The 17,448-nt window shown below is 40.5% G+C and overlaps 1 protein-coding gene across 3 annotated transcripts in view; it reads left to right on the plus strand.

Moving 5' to 3' along the window:
• C7H10orf90 (chromosome 7 C10orf90 homolog) overlaps window positions 1-17,448 on the plus strand; it is a 173,917-nt gene that overhangs the window by 101,430 nt on the left and 55,039 nt on the right. The gene's annotated exons all lie outside the window — the stretch shown is intronic.

The raw sequence follows: 17,448 nt of genomic DNA on the forward strand, positions 1-17,448 counted from the left end.
CCTGGCTTGAACCATCATTCTGTCTTTCATGTGCAATGACCTTCATCGTTCTTTAAAATGAATGACTCAGCATTTTCCCCTCCCAAAAGGAATATTGTATTTTAGAGTCTTTAATTCCTGAAGGTGTTGGAAGTCTAATCTAGTATTAGCCCGCCATTGAGTCAGCTCTTTCAAGCACTGAGAAGGAGTGAATATCTAAAAAGGACCAAATAACTACATTTGTGATTTCAGTGCCATACATGGTGGAAGTCAGTAGTATTAGCCATTTATTTCCTCACACAGAGAAATGGCCTTAACCAGAAACACTCTGGGCTGAGTTACTGGCAGGTTGTTCGTTGACAGAAATCAATTTTATTATAACACTGCTTGATATTATGTAGGTTTCTTTCCCTTCCACCAATTTTCCACCAACTTAGCCACACTGAGGCTACCATAGAGGCTTGTGGAAGAGCGGACGCCACACAAGCACCCCCTGTGGCCAGGGGTGGCTCTGCAGCAGTCTGCCTCATATCCTAATTGAGTGATTGGTATATTATTGATTAACCTTTTAGAGCACAGTGATGTCAAGGGGTTCAGCCATTAAGTCAGCTACAGTATTCTGATTATCATCAGAGTGAGAGACTTGATGAGCACAAGAGAAATAACTTGAAGTAATTATACTTGTGTTTATTAATATGTTTATTTTCCAAATAGCTACTGCCAAGAATATTCTGGGTACGTCTTCACTGCTACGAACTACCCACCACATGGCTGCGGCTAGCCTGGGTCAGCTGACTGAGGCTCGTGGGGCTCGGGCTGTGGGGCTCTGAAGGTAGACATTCAGGGTTGGGCTGGAGTCTGGGCTCTGAGGCTCCATGACAGGGGAGGGTTTCAGAGCCTGGGCTATAGTCTGAATGTCTACACTGCAGTTTTTCGCCCCAAAGCCTGAGCCTAGTGAGCTCTGAGGCTGTGTCTACACTGTTTCTCCCGCTGACACAGCTACTGCCTATCGTGGAAGCAGGAGTTATTAAGCCAGTGGGAGAGCTCTCTCCTGTCGGCTTAGAGTGGCTTCACCAGAAGCGCTACAGTGGCATAGCTGCATCAGTTCAGCTGTGCCACTGAAAATAATGTAGTGTAGACATAGCCTGAAACTCAGTGCCCACTGGTTTTTTCATCTCCCTATAATATAAGAGATGACATACCCTATAGAGAGAGAGATAGTACAACATGTCCAGCACTTGTATATTCATCACTTATGTCTTCTGGTGGTAGAAACCCAGAATAGGTGGGGTGATCATCAGGTGTACATCAGTCTGGAATGTCCCAATGCATCTCACATGGCACGCAGGCCAGGTGACAACTTCTATAATAAGTTATGCTGATTCCAGCCTTTGATACATGCTTATTCATGTATTCCTCTACCTCCTACTCCTACAAAATCGCTAACATGATATAGTTAGCTACACTCTGTTTCCCCTCTTCAGAGCCCCTTAGAACTTCACACAGTCTTTCCAAATATAAAGCCCTTTGCTGGGTAAATTTATTACAAGAGTGCCATGCATGAAAATCATAACAAAAGTCCAAAAACCATAATCCAGAGTTCCCCAGCACAGTTCAAATATTATATCAGTCATCACACCAAGTACAGTTCTGGCATCTCTCACAAGGGCTTGGCATTCCAGTATGGCTCTGGTGTCTCTCACCATACCCCACCTGCCCTTGTATCTGGGGTGCTTCTCTGCCCTGTTTTTCTTAACATGTATGGTTCTAGCTCTTGTTTGAAGACATCAGCAGGCTCACCGTTCCATCATTCCCCAGCCTTCAGTCCTTTCTGAACCTCTGGTTTCAACTCTCCAGCTCAGAGAGCCAGCCTCTCAGCCTTCAGCTCTCTCCAGCCTTTTCTAGCCATGGTTGTCTGGCCTGGGGAAATTTGTAGGTGACCAGCCCTTTCCCCCTCTCTCCCCCCACCCCCAATGCCTCCCTGCCTTCAGCTTTCAGCAGTCTGATCTGGCTCCACTGCTCACTAGGGAATTGGTTACAGTATGTATGGTAACACCCATTGTTTAATGTTCTCTATGTATATAAATCTCCCCACTGTATTTTCCACTGAATGCATCCAATGAAGTGAGCTGTAGCTCACGAAAGCTTATGCTCAAATAAATTTGTTAGTCTCTAAGGTGCCACAAGTACTCCTTTTCTTTTTAGGGAATTATAAACACTCTCTGAGGAGTGTTTCCTCCATGAAGATCTGACCCCAGCCTCTGCTCTTCTTCTGAAGTCTCTCTACTTCTTTTGGGGCTTTGGGTGCTGAACTCTCTGATCCCTCTGGCGTCTTTTCTTCTGGGTTTTGAACTTCTTTGCTTTTGGGCTGTCTCTCATTTACAACTCCCAGGGGAAGCTCCGACATTCTCATTACACCAGCCTTGGGAGCACCTGGACTGGAACAGGAGAGCTGGGCCCAATTTCATTTAAGGGAACATCCTCTTCCCCTCAGCATCCAGAGCTGAACTGAAAGCAATCCATGGCCCAAGGCCAGTGGTCCCCAAACTGTGGGGCATGACTCCCTAGGGAGGCATGGAAGAACTTTATGGGGCTTCAGCAGGGCCTACGCCAGCTCCCACAGGGTGTGGGCAGATAGCGCCACCCAGCCCTGCTCTACCCCAGCCTCAGCCCCCAGCCGCAGCTGTGCCCCGGCTCCTCTCCTGCCCCCTCTCCTGGCTGTGGCTCAGCCGCTGGCCCTTGGCCCCCCACTCTTGGCCCCTGGCCCCTGCTCCTGGTCATGGCTCAGCCCCCACTCCTGGTCTCCGGTCATAGCTCTGCTTCTGACCCCCCACCCCGTCCATGTCTCCCTGGACTCAGCTCTGGCCCCAGCCCCAGGCCCAGCCACGACTCCACTCCCAGCCCAGGGGGTGAGGACATGTTCTGTTGCTGGTGTGGGGGAGTGAGAGAAAAAGTTTGGGCACGACTGCCCTAGTCACACAGTGACATGCTTCCCTCACAATTGCTGTGCCTTCAGAGTCCCACTCCTGCACTGCGGCCCTGCCTTTTTTGACATCTTCCACATGGTCCCATCCTCCAGATCCTTACCACTTCACTGAGATACCTGGGGCAGTACAGACATCTAAGGGCTGTTTCTTCAGGCTGTCTGATACTATATCGGTTACATTCAGGTCACATTTCCAAGATCTTCTCCCTAGCCAGAGGGCAGGAACTTACTTTTTCTTTTAAATGAAAGCTTAAACTCAGAAGTAATCATCTGGCTCTAGGAACTTGGGAAGTAAGCGTTAGCCTCTAGCGTTTCTACTAGGGCTGTTGATTAATCGCAGTTAACTCACACGATTAACTCAAAAAAATTAATCACGATTAATTGCACTGTTAAACAAAAGAATGCCAATTGAAATGTATTAAATATTTTTGGATGCTTTTCTACATTTTAAAATATATGATTTTAAGATCATCAGCATGGACGCATGTCCTCTGGAATGGTGGTGGAAGCATGAAGGGGCATACACATGTTTAACATATCTCTTTAGCGCATCTGGCACATAAATATCTTGCGACGCCGGCTACAACAGTGCCATGCGAACGCCTGTTCTCACTTTCAGGTGACATTTTAAATAAGAAGTGATCAGCATGATCTCCTGTAAATTCTAACCAAACTTGTTTGTCTTAGCGTTTGCTGAACAAGAAATAGTACTGAGTGGACTTGTAGGCTCTAAATTTTTACATTGTTTTATTTTTGAATGCGGGGGGAGGAGGGTTGTACATAATTCTACATTTGTAATTTCAACTTTCATGATAAAGAGGTTGCACTAAAGTACCTGTATTAGATGAATTGAAAAATACTATTTCTTTTGTTTTTTACAGTGCAAATATTTGTAATAAAAATAAATATAAAGTGAACACTGTATACTTTGTATTCTGTGTTGTAATTGAAATCAATATATTTGAAACTGTAGAAAGCATCCAAAATATTTAAATAAATGGTATTCTATTATTGCTTAACAGTGCAATTAATCACAATAATTTTTTTTAATTGCTTGACAGCCCTAGTTTCTACTTTAATCCAGCCCTGTCAGTATGATACAAGTAATTCCCATTACTTTCAAAAGGGCCCCAGTAATAAGGTAGGACAATTCAGAAGGAAGCATGGCCTCGTAGGTAGAGCACTGGACTGGCACTCAGGAGACCTGGGCTGTATTCTCCACTCTGCCACTGGCCTTTTGGGTGACCTCAGATAAGTCACTTCTTCTTTCTGTATCTCAGTCTCCACATCTGCAAAATGGGGATAATGATACTGACCTCATTTGTAAAATATGTTCAGCTCTACAGATGAGAGGAGCTCTATGAGAGCTAGGTATTATTATTTTATGATATTGGGTCTTATCCTCAGCTGCTGAAATCAGTGTAGCTCCACTGAAGTTAATATAGCTATACTGATTTACCCTAGCTGAGGATCAGGGCCATTACCTTTTAAAAGAAATGGCATAACTAAAAAAGGCAACTCTCTTTGAAATAAACTGATAGTCTGAAAATCTCTGTAAAGCTCCTAAACCCACACACCATATCTAAAAAACCTGCACCTACTCCCAAGGCACAGCCACACCTGGTCCTCAGTCACCTATTTAAAAATGCCATAGGTGCATAGATTGTCCATATATACCAAACGAGGTGGATTAGTCTGTGTTTAGGTGCCTATTCAGCTTTAAAAATACTGGTCAAGTGTCTGTATCAAACGTACTATCGCTAATGCAGTAATGCATCCTATGCAGTAATGTGATACTGAATAAATGTGGTAACAAGTTACGGATCTATATTGTTCCTCCAAAGAAGCATTTATGCACTTGGGTGTCAAAAAATTAACCCTTTAAAATCAAAGTGCTTAAGAATGGTTTGACCTTACACGATAGATGTATAATACCCAATTTTAAAATTGACCAAATACTTATTCACATTAATTACATTTTCGCTTATTTCACAGATGTTTTAAAATAAGACTGTTTTAAAAAAATGAAACAGATCCATAAAAACCCTATATTTCAATCTGTTAAATGAGGTAACAACCTCCAGAAACCAAGCAATTCCATTATGACTAAGATACAGCACTTAATTCACCCAGTTATGTCTATTATTATAGTTGGCTTTGAACAGTGTGTGACCTTACATAACTTCAGTACGTGCTGTAAAGACTGGTAACAACAGAACGTATAAAGAATTGTGCAAGAGAATATTTTCTTATACTCCTTGGTTTCTCAGACCCTTGACATTATTTGAACTTAGTCTTTGTGATTAATTAAAGCTAAAGTAATGTATGAACCTCAGGTTAATCTATTAAAGATTATTTTAATTAGTAAAATTCTAATTTACAATAAATTCTACCATAGTAAAAGTCAGCACTATATCCTCAGCTCTTCTAGTATTGCAATAATTTGTAATGAATCAGTGTCTGCATATGTACCAACACCATCCTTGCCAGCCAAACAGCAGACTTGTGGCATGGAGAAAAGAAAACAAGAACTTTGAGCTCTAAAAGGAAAAAACAGGCCTCTACATGTCACTTTGACCTAAAATAATGTTGGTTGTCACTTGATGTATTTTATCTTCTCTATGGGCTGGCCATCAGAGGGTGCTCTGATCCCATGCTTATAACTTCACCAGCTGGGATCATGTTGTTCTCCATTTTTTTCCTGCTGTATGGGAGGTCTGTGAGATTATCCACAGATAAGCTTTTTGACTGTGTGGAAAACATGTCAACTATGCAAACTAATGGAAAGAACAGCAGATCTTTCCAGGTTTTTGAAATTATGAAAAATAATTGTTTTGTTATGCAGCAGCATAGGCTGATACATACATGACACACAAAAAATGTAATGAATACCTTCTACATGTGTTCTGTTTGTTACAGATTTTCAATGCCGTACTCAATTAATACTGTCATTGCAAAATTATTGTTGTAGATTTATCTTTCAAATATACTTCACTCATTAGAAGACTCTCCATTTTAAAACTTTCTCTTCCTCTGATATAATGTTACTGAACTGCAGCAAAGCCCATCAATCATTCAGGCTTTTATAATATCTCAAACAAAATGCTCTGTTAACCCAAGGATGGTGTTTAGTTTTCTAAATAACCTGACGTTGTGTAAAGGCACTTGCAGTTATTCCCAATTGATCTGAGGCTCTGTGCACCACCTATAGGGTGATACTCCCATGTCTATGGGGACAAATCCAAGATGTAGTCACGAGAGCTGATCAAAAGTCAGAATACTATCCTGTGCAAAATTCTGATATTTTGACATTTATTTTCTTCCTGAATTGGGACAAGAAGTCAAAATATTGAAATTTTTCACAAAACAAAAAGTTCAGAAGAATTTTTATTTGGAAATGTTGCAATGCTTTGTATTGACATTTTGGATCAAAACAAAATGTTTCAACCTTCCCCATTTGAAATGGTTTGTTTCAAGTTGACATTCATCTCTGCATCTGCTTGATCTCCTATGGCGCATGTTTCCCACGAGGAAACCTGGCAGCTCAGCCACAAGGACCGAATGTGATACATCATGGATGTAGAATGAGGACATGAGGGACCCAGAACTACAGCTCCCATGAGAAGCACAACAGCTCAAAGACGTAGAGATTAATGCCAAGCCAAACTGAAGTGTTGCAGTCAGATTTTCCTGACAGAAAATAGCACCAAAATCAAATTTTGGCTGTTGAAAAGAGACTTAAGTAGGATTCAGTGCATAAACTTTGTGCTGGCTCTCTAAACAGGGGTGATTTTTTTTCCCACAGTGCAAAATTCATAGGTCTTGACTTCACACACAGCAATAATTTTTTTTGAAAAATGGTAGGCAGAACGAACCCTTTTTCTCTCCTCTTTTCTCTTTTTTATCTTTAAATACATCCGAGAGGCTTCATATAAAGGAGCATATCAATCAGCTATCCCTTTGGCTCATATGAGCCTGAAAATCTTCACCTTGTGATCATAGAAACTATTCATGTTCTAAAATTATTCCAGCCTAAGGCTCAGCTTAACTGCTGCAGAAGTCACTCCCTCACCAATACCCGAGGGCCTGATTCTCCAGCATATCTGCTAATGATTACAATCCCATGTAAGCATTATACTCAGCAGTAAGTATTTCCAAGACTGGGTCATCAGCCTACAGTACTTGTACTCCATGTCAATCTTTTAAATACTGTATATTGGCCTGAAGACTTTCCATGGTTCCTAATCAGTGAATTTGCCACTAGTTATCCTTTCAGAAAACCACCATAATGACTTAAGAAATTTCCTAAGCAGAGTATACCTGCTTTAACTAGTTGTCATAAAGTTATGTTATGGCTTGAGACTCTCAGCTAAATTCTGGTCCCATTGAAGCCAGTGGAAAACTGTCATTGAATTGAATGGGACCAGAATTTGACTTTGAGTGGAAGTTGGGATTGACAGAATACAAATCACTTTTCAGAATGTGATACACTTAGGCTCTATGGGTGCTTAGTCCATAATTCTCCATAGAGAGAATCAGTGAAACTTCCAAGCTTTGATTAATACATGTACTTAAAATAGGAACCAGTGGGCTAACTGTACAATGGCCACCCTTAAAAACATTCTGTTTTTGCTTTCTTAGACGAATATATATGGTTACCTTAGCACTTACAGGATTAACATTATCTAAACTGTTCACTAGTTGCTATAGGAAATACTTAAAATAATGCAACCTGAGGTAAAAAAAAATTCATTCTCCAATGCATTGTAAAGAATAGCTGACAAGTTTTTAAGGGTGACCACTACAGTAGTCACTTAATAAGTGATTGTACATGTGACATATATTCAGCATAGGGTGACAAGATAGCAACTGTGAAAAAACGGGATGGGGGTGGGGGGTAATAGGCGCCTATATAAGAAAAAGTCCCCCCTAAAAAGAACAGCTGGTCACCCTAATTCAGCATAATTAATCAAAACAAAGGTAAAACAATAGTGAGGGCAAACTACTAGAGAGATGCTATTGAGTCAAACTTAAGCACCTAACTCACTTTTGTGTTTTGAAAATCCTCCCTTAAAATTGTACAAGACAAAATTTGACATTTGTAACATCAATACAAATATTACCATGATTTTTAATGTCCTAATAGATACAGATATTTTTAAAAGTATGCATTGCAGTGTTTTCAGCCTTAGCATGAAAATATTATTACATGAGAACATAAAGGATGAAGAATAAGCTGACAAGAAAAAATGTACCCAGGCAGAAAGAAATGCAAAAAGCCAACGGAGAAAGCACAGTGTAAATGGTAAATTAGATTTGTAAAATTCTTTCAGTTTGAATAGTGCATCGGTAATAAGGGGGAAAAAATCATCTTTTTTTAAAATACACAGTGACAAATTCTCTGCTAGCATAACTCTACTGGTTTCAGTGCACTGATGCCAGCAGAGAATGTAGCCGGTGATGTTTAACCCAACAGTCACTCTTTAAAAGACCAGTCATGAAAATACTCATGCATGGGAATGACTTCTGGCCAGTTGTGAGTCAAGTTACTTGCATATGTAAATGTTGGCAGTATTGGCCTCAAATCCATATGTTTTAATGCTCATGAGAAGATGTCACATTGCAGAATAGGAAAGTCCTTTAGGAGATAAAAAGTATAATCTCATTTTCTTTGCTGCTTATTTTGCTGTTGAACGTGTCAATTTGGGGTCTGAGGTTTTAGGTTTGCATGAGATTTTGGTTTGTTGCTAGGCAACTAGCTTCTTGCTTCTTGAAAATGCTACAGAGTCATTGCCTGGTATGAACTACCCTGCTTAGATAGAGGTAACAGGTAGAACTGCTAACAATTGAGAACTTTTACTCATTTTAATTCTGGTAACAGCTCCAAAATGAAATATAATTCTTTGGTAACTCAGATGTCATTCTTTGTGATTTCCTCTGCTGCTTGTGATTTTTTTTAAGTTAAATTCTACAGGGGTTATTTAACTACTAGTATTTTCTAAAAGAATAGAAAATTAAAGAGCTGGGGCCTTAATATTTAAGCCATAATATCAAGCTTTTCTACACTCACTACCACTTTTAAATTTAAAGTTTCAGTGATAAAAAAAACCAATTACCAGCTATCTTTTGTTGAAACTAGAGATAAGCACAAAATCGGCTTATGTTCTGTTTTATTTTTATATGATTGCATTTTGTTTTAATCTTGGCAATCATCTGTGTTTCTTAACCTGTTGCAGTGAAATTGGAAAAATAGATTCCCAAGACCAGACACATCAGTTGCATGTTACTTAGGTCTGTGAGTTACTGAGTGGGAAAAGCGGAGTGGCTTTAAGCCCCTTGGCTCAGAAGAGACTGTGGTGGGTAGGATGTTTCATTCAGAAGGGTGGAGATTAGCATGCGCCATTCTTCTGGTTCCCCTCACTGTTGCTGTAGGCTGGGTACAGCTCAACTGATGGAAGGAAGGGGGTATATGGATGACAATGGGTGGAACTTGAACTGAAGAAAAAAGTAAGAGTGTAGTTGTGAAGCGCTCCCACTTTATCTCAGCTCTCTGACAGCCGCAGTCAGAACTGGATGTGTGTGACATAATCACCTTTTATCCCAGCCCTACAATTCAAGCACTGAGGAAAAATAACAATGCCAAATGAACCGACTATATAACACTATCCAGACTGAACCTCCCACCTCTGCATGTGTCTCAGGTATTTTATCTTTTAGACCTAAGCAAGCCTCTGCCGCATGCCTATCTAGCTTTCATGATTGTAAATTAAGCATGTCAGAAAAGCGGCCTGAGGGAGCTGTGATGGACAATGTTATAAGAGCTAAAGACATCTTTTCCATACTATTTAAAATCTTGCTGTAATATCTTCTTTGCATCCCTCGGTTGGAATCATTGTCCTGCATTATACTCAGAGAGTAGATGGGCTCAGCAGGTGAGGAGAGTTCGTCACTACTTGAGGGAGCTGAGAAGATCTGTTAGCATATCCCAGTACTGCAAAGCGAAGCACATGCTTGGGTTCTTCCCTACACAAATAGAAATTTTTTAAAAAGGGACTACCTTGTTAAAATAACTCTGGATGGCTGATAAGCTGCAGGTAATTCCATAAAGAGGGCACTTTATTTTGTTAAGTAGGGATACAAAATAATAGCAATGTAGAATGAAAGCAGACTTCACAATATAGGTCCTATGCCAATGGCACTCTTGCTAGCCCCCTGATGAGAGCCTTGCTTCTAATAGCACATATAATGAGAGATTTACGACTTTTGGCTTTCTGATAGCAGACCAGAACTCATTCGTCCGTTTCATGGCAGATCCTGTAATCATCTCTGCAGGCAGTCAACTACTGCTTCAAGATGTGCAAGCAGTGAAAGATAATTCAGTTAACAAATCTCATGATGCTCCTTGTAATAAAAGTAAATTTATCCTGACATCTTAAGAAAATAATTTTCTACGTTGTTTACACAATGAATCCTCTTGCGGAGAGGACTGACTTCAGCTTGTTTTGTTTACTCTGTTTTGAAAAACTTCCCCAATGAAGCTGTATTAAAGTGTTGATACTTCTTTAGCACAGACTTGAAGCACTTCATTTTGGGGTGGTTGGGTTTTGGTTTTGATTTTTAAATTCTTTTCTCGGCAAAGAGTGGATCAGTTTGCAAAAAGGAATCAAAGGAAGGAGATGGCTGTTATTATATTCCCCAATTAAACCAATACTTCACTCTGACCCACATTACAAACTTTTGTCTGTTGCTCTGTGTAGAGATGCTGAAAGAGATACAATAGCAGTGCTGATGCCTTCTCTCTCTCTCTGGCCCTGTTAATTCAATTGAAAAGCTCTCTTAATGCTCATTAACACTATGACTAACTGTAAAAAATAGGTGTGTTTTTTTTGTTTAGTGGAGATACGGCACAGGTGGTTTTCAACTCAATGTAGTTGCTTGGGGTAAACCCCAGGTGGGGAATACAGGGTTTATATATGCAGGATGGGATTTTCAAAAATATTCACCATTTGCCTACCTCTATTCCCATTTTAAATGTTGACCTCAGCTTGGTTGTACATTTTTGTGTTAATAAAGATGTCCTGCAATTGAAGAAAAATGCAATTTTATTTGCTTCTTGATGAAATATAAAGAAACCTGAAAAGTGCTGAGTAAGTTTGGCTTTTACCTTCGGCCTTTTTCTACATTAGAAAGGATTTGCTGAGCTAGGAGGAGGAAGGGAATCCCTTCTTGACCCCTGCAGGTGATGGCTGGTATAGCTTATACCAGTTCAACATATAAAATAAGCTGTACTCGCTAAAGAACTTTTTGCCAGTATAACAGCCTTTATGCTAGGGCTTTTGCTGGCACAGCAATGTTGGTTAGTTACTGACTTGTTTCACATTCTTAACTGACATAGCTATGCTGGCAGAACTTCACAATTTTCAGCATAGAACAGGGCTTAGAAATATCAGGAATGTCAAATCTGGTCTTCCCTGGTTTTGCTGGATGACTCACTGCAGATCTGAGATGTGCACTGGGAGCTTTCTTAGCCTTTCATTGTGGAGGCTGGGGTACTGAATCTTTGATGATTGCATCTTTTCCCCCAAGTATTTTTCAGGTTTTTGAGTTAAATAGTATTAAGAAAAACAACAAAAACCCAAACTGTTTTAAACAGTATAAATAAAACTCCTTACATGTCTTTGAATGATGCTATATATAAATATATGCATATAGCTTGGGATGGGAGAGTTGCATGGCTCTCTTATCTATAGATAAAATGCCTTAAACAAAAGTTTTAAATTATACCTGAGCTCATTTTGGTTTTTAATGTATAAGTTACAAGCATCTTCAAACATCAATGTCAAATCAAAACAACTTCTGTTAATTACCACAAAAGTTTTGAAGATGGAATCCTAATATAACTGTCCTAGTAACAAACAGTATAAACATTCCAGTGACTTGGGTACAATTTAGAACTTTGTGAAACTCTTTAGCCACAGAAGTGGAATGCTGGGAGCCTGACTTGCCTCTGAGATATTTTTGGATCTTAAACTGTCGGTTTTGTGCTACTTGAACATAACATTTATCAGCTGATAAAAGACCTTGTATGGTTTCTAAATCTTTAGTTAAATATGATCAATGAAGGTGAATTTTCTCTTTCTAATATTATTTATATAGTGCTAGAAATTATTTGTATAGTTCTAAGTATTTTACAGACAGCCAAAAAAAAAGTCCCTGTCCTTGAATACTTACTTTTAAACAGACAATTTGGAGATATAGGATAAGGCTCCTGGATCAACAAAAAGTAGATGATTGAGTGGAGATGTTTATCAGCTTTCTTGTTAGTTCCAACTTGTGTGTGTTCCAACATTTCTCTACTAAACCCTTATTTAAGAGAGAACTACAGTTGAAGGACTCTGAGAAGTTTGTTCTGAGGAGAGACTTAAAGATGGAGGTCAGATGAAGGCAACACAGGTCAAGTCAGGGCATAAAGTATATGGGATAGGCTGAACAAGCAAGAAAGAGCTAAAGGCCCAGTTAGACAAATTCACTTCACCACAGTGGTCATTACGTAGTTACCTGTCAGCCAGACAAGGTGGGACTGAAAGGATCAGGTGAAAACTCAGCAGACCCCTGGGACTTATAAATAGGCTGAGAGTTCAGTAAAGAGGGAAGGAGCCACAGGGAGCAGGCAGGGTTGCTTGCTTGCTTGTTCACTAGTTTGTTCACTTGCTCCCTCTGTGAAGAGCTGAAATGCCAAAGACTGTGGGAGGCTAGAGGCCTCAGAAATACTTTGACTGGGCAGCACAGTGCTCAGTACCAGAGGCAGGAAAATACAGTGGATTAATCCCAGTAGGGGATTAAGCTCAGAAGACCGGTTGATTCTCTGGGACTTTGGACTACATTGAACATTTTGTTAACTAATCGCTTGTCAGCCGGAGGGCCGAGTGGCATGTAAAGGCAAACTACCTACAGTGGGGAGCTAGAGAGGAAGAACCCATGCAACACTGTGTCATGACACGAAGAGGTGCCCACAGAGTGATAGCATGGATGGGAGTTTGAAGAGAGAGGAAGAGATCAGAGGGTAGTGGGGAAGTAAGTTTGAAAGTTGTCAAAAGAGATTAATGTTGTCACCTGAATGAAAGTGTGCAACTTGCACTACTAAAAATAGGGGTGCTAAATGCCTTTTGGTGCCCCCACACACAATTTCTTCCAATGACAGGCATTCACCCCACTGCTTTGACTGCACTTGCTCTGAGCGAGGTATACCATGTGTCAAGGTTCCTTCTCCACTCTGAACTCTAGGGTACAGATGTGGGGACCTGCATGAAAGACCCCCTAAGCTTATTCTTACCAGCTTAGGTTAAAAACTTCCCCAAGGTACAAACTTTGCCTTGTCCTTGAACTGTATGCTGCCACCACCAAGCGTTTTAAACAAAGAACAGGGAAAGAGCCCACTTGGAGACGTCTTCCCCCAAAATATCCCCCCAAGCCCTACACCCCTTTTCCTGGGAAAGGCTTGATAAGAATCCTCACCAATTTGTACAGGTGAACACAGACCCAAACCCTTGGATCCTAAGAACAATGAAAAATCAATCAAGTTCCTAAAAGAAGAATTTTAATTAAAGAAAAGGTAAAAGAATCACCTCTGTAAAATCAGGATGGTAAATACCTTACAGGATAATCAGATTCAAAACATAGAGAATCCGTCTAGGCAAAACCTTCAGTTACAAAAGACACAAAAACAGGAATATACATTCCATCCAGCACAGCTTATTTTACCAGCCATTAAACAAAAGAAAATCTAACGCATTTTCTAGCTAGATTATTTACTAACTTTACAGGAGTTGTAAGGCTGCATTCCTGATCTGTTCCTGGCAAAAGCATCACACAGACAGACCAAACCCTTTGTCCCCGCCCCTCCAGATTTGAAAGAATCTTGTCTTCTCATTAACCATTTTGGGTCAGGTGCCAGAAGGGTTACCTTAGCTTCTTAACCCTTTACAGGTGAAAGGATTTTGCCTCTGGCCAGGAGGGATTTTATGCACTGTATACAGAAAGGTGGTTACCCTTCCCTTTATATTTATGACACCATGTCATTCTGCAGCATGCCCATTTACACAAGTGTAGTGCCAGCCAAGACCAGAAGTTCTGGTGGCATAGTTGCAACGGTGGCCTGTCTGGTTGAGTTTCTATCAAGCTTTCTACAGAGTCCCTTCCTATACAAATTGTGCTGTGTACACCTTAGGTTCATAACATACTGTTTCTCACCAGCATACCCATCTTTGTAATCTCTGTGTTTTAACAAGCCAGTTTCAGACATCACCTGAGTGTGCTGCCAGTTGGCCCAAGGCAGATATCCAGGCATTTGTGAGTTGAAGATTCAGTTCCAGCTCCACTCTGTAATTATGAACACCACAGGCTGTGTGTGCTCTGGTGTCCAGATACCAAGGAGTGTATCATTTGGCCCACAAACAGGGCTGTGAGAAAATAAAAGGGCTAAAGGTGCAATTTAGATAGCAAGGGATAGGATGCCAACAGCTGCCTCCCCCATTTTCACGAACTGGACTGTACATTCAGCATGCAGCCATCTACAGAGCCTGAGGATACTGTTGGAAGTACTGAGGGACCAGAAAAGTCTTCCTCAGCCTTAAAGACAGGGTCTGTGAAAATGGGTTACAAATGGAATAGGATAAAACAGAACTCCTCAGGACTTCATATCAGGCAGGAACAAGCTTTCTTTTCTCCCCACACTGATAGGAAGTACTTGAAATGCCATGACTCCCATAGCTGTGTGTCAGGGAAATATTGAACTTTATATTTTGTTGAAAGATAATTGTTATAGCACAAAACACTTTGTCAGCAACAAGAACCTGTATGGGTGCTCTGAGCCTGACATTTACTTCTAATCTAAGCTGCTGTTATTTCATGCAGTGTCCTCATTTTAAATGAGGAGCTTCAAGCTCTTTTCATAAGGTCAGTATTGGTGTTTTTACTGTTCACATGAATTAACAAACGTGAGGCTTCCAAGAATAGGTATTTGAATAATAGCAGGGAAGTTGGTGGAGGTTTATTCACTACTTTTATTAATCCATTACAGCAATTGTTAAATTGTTTGCCAAAAATATCTGCCAACACTGGGATTCCCATGGTAGCATATGACTGTCATTACCCAGGATACTATGCAAAAAAACAAACTGAATGTTTTAGCAGACAGGAGAAACATTCACTTCCCACTTCTCTTCTAACTTTCTCCGACTACAAAATGGCTGAACAAACTTACACCAAGGAGATCTGTGTGGAGTGAAGAGGTTGAATCTGTGGACTGTAGCCACAGCTGTCTATGGATATGTTTTCACTGTGGAAAAAAAGGGGTGTATTTAATTCAGGTTAGCTGACTCAAGTTAAAATATCAGGGAAGACATGGGAACTTGGGTTAGCAGCTCAAGTTAAAGCCTGCAAGTGAGCCTAGGGCTGGACTTGAATTAGCTAAGTTAAGTTGAGGACACATGTTTTTTTGCTGTGAAAACATACTCTAGGAGAGGTTACCTTGAAAGCAGTAATTTACATCTTACATATTTCTCTGTAGACTTTGACATCTTATCCTTGTTTGACCGTGTAGTGTTTCTTCTTTCTCTTGGACTTTGAATACAAGTCATCTGAGAGAAACACAGGGGAAAAAAAACATCTGGTACAGCATGCTTGCTCAGTTTTGGTTTATCTTTATCCAGCCTTCCAGCTTTCCTTATACGCTGTGATTAGCATTAAAAAGTCAGTATTTACCCACAGTTGCCTCACAGAGCTATCTAAGAGAACAGCAGTTTTCCCACTTTACTTATAATAGGAAACAACTGAAAACTGTAGGTTAATGACTTTTCAGTTACTACCATTGCATTTGGCAAACCTCTGATTTTCTCCTGAACTAATTCTTACATTTTGCTTTCATGACCTACCTTGGCCACTTATCCCACATTTATTTATTAAAATTAATATTTAAAAAGCACAGAGGAGAGTCACATTTGACAAATAATACAAGTAAATGAACACATGCAACAGTCTCTCTTCATTGAAATATCCACATTTAATTTATCACTGGAAGCATCCCTTTCTCCCTATAAACACCAACCCACATTGTACTTCCCCTTTCCCAAACAGTTGTGGACATCTGTAGGTTTTGCAGCTTCCTCTGCAGGTCAGCAGATTTGTTTGGCCTCTTTCAGACAAAGGGGAGTTTCAAAGCTGAGGACCCCTCCTAGTCACTTCCGTGCCAGCAGCTCCGGGTGTTTTAAACCAAGGAAGTGGCAGCTCCAGAGCATTCATTAGTGGTGGAATGAAGCCGTTATTACTATTTATGTGGCACCTGAGAAGGGTTAATTTGTCACCAGGAATCCTGTGTTGCTAAGTAATTCTGAAAGAATCTTATTCCAAACATCAATCCTCAGTTCTCTGCCTATTTATACCCTACTTCTTGGAGCTTTTACTGGTGTAAAACATGACCTTTGTCTTTCACCTTTGTAAGAACTTCCGTTGGCTCCCATCAAACCCACTCCTTCCTGACTCCCTTCATCCCCCTCCTCATTGCTGGATTCTTCAGCCTTGGTATCTTCTCTGTGGCTCCATGACTGTGCACTTTCCATGGCAACAACAGACTTCCTTTAATATGGTGACTAGTTCTGTACATAGTGAGATTGATCCACCACAGAGTGATGTCAGCCGAGCCCCCGTGGTGGAAACTGTGCCCATAAGAAGCAGTGCGAAGAGGTCTGCAGCCAGTCAGCACTGCTCTCAAAGTGAACTAGGGGCACTCCAAGAGATATTCTGTATCACTGAATCCTTCTGGGCAGCCTCTGCTAGCAGGCCTCCTAGGGCCTAGAGCCCCAGCTGCAACTTGCAGCTGCCTTTCCACAATGGAACTCTCAGAAGAGCAGTTCTCACTGAAGCAGATGGAGTCAAACAGTACCCCCACCCCTGAACTCTGCACCAGTGGGAAGGAATCAAACCTGCTATTGCAGATGAGGTTTAATAAGCAGTTTCTACAGTAAGAGGATCTGACTTCTATTCCTCTGCTAATACAACAATGTATGTAAAATGAAATTACATGTAGTAAAAACTGCAGCCTTGTGCAGTGTGTTGCGAAAACTAAAGTCTGTGTTCCGACAAATTTTTACTGTAGAGTTGGTTGGGCAGAAGAGTGAAGGAATTTTATGCCATTTAAATACTTATTTTATTACTTTACAGATTACATTTTGAAATGAGCACTGAGAAGCAAAGAAACATAATTTATGTAAAATGAATCACAAGGTGTGGTGTTAAAGAATGCCCAGTTACAGCAATCCCAGACACCATGCTACCCAGAAAACTAAAAAACCCCTCAAACCAACAACCAAACAAAATAAACAAAAGTTAGACCAGATAAATATACTGATATTTACTAATGTGATTTATGACCAGTTTAAGGCCCCTTTGCACTGCCAGGGTAGTTTATAATGTTCTTAGTTGAAATA

The sequence above is a fragment of the Lepidochelys kempii genome, chromosome 7 (genome assembly GCF_965140285.1).
Source record: "Lepidochelys kempii isolate rLepKem1 chromosome 7, rLepKem1.hap1, whole genome shotgun sequence".
Classification (NCBI taxonomy): domain Eukaryota; kingdom Metazoa; phylum Chordata; order Testudines; family Cheloniidae; genus Lepidochelys; species Lepidochelys kempii.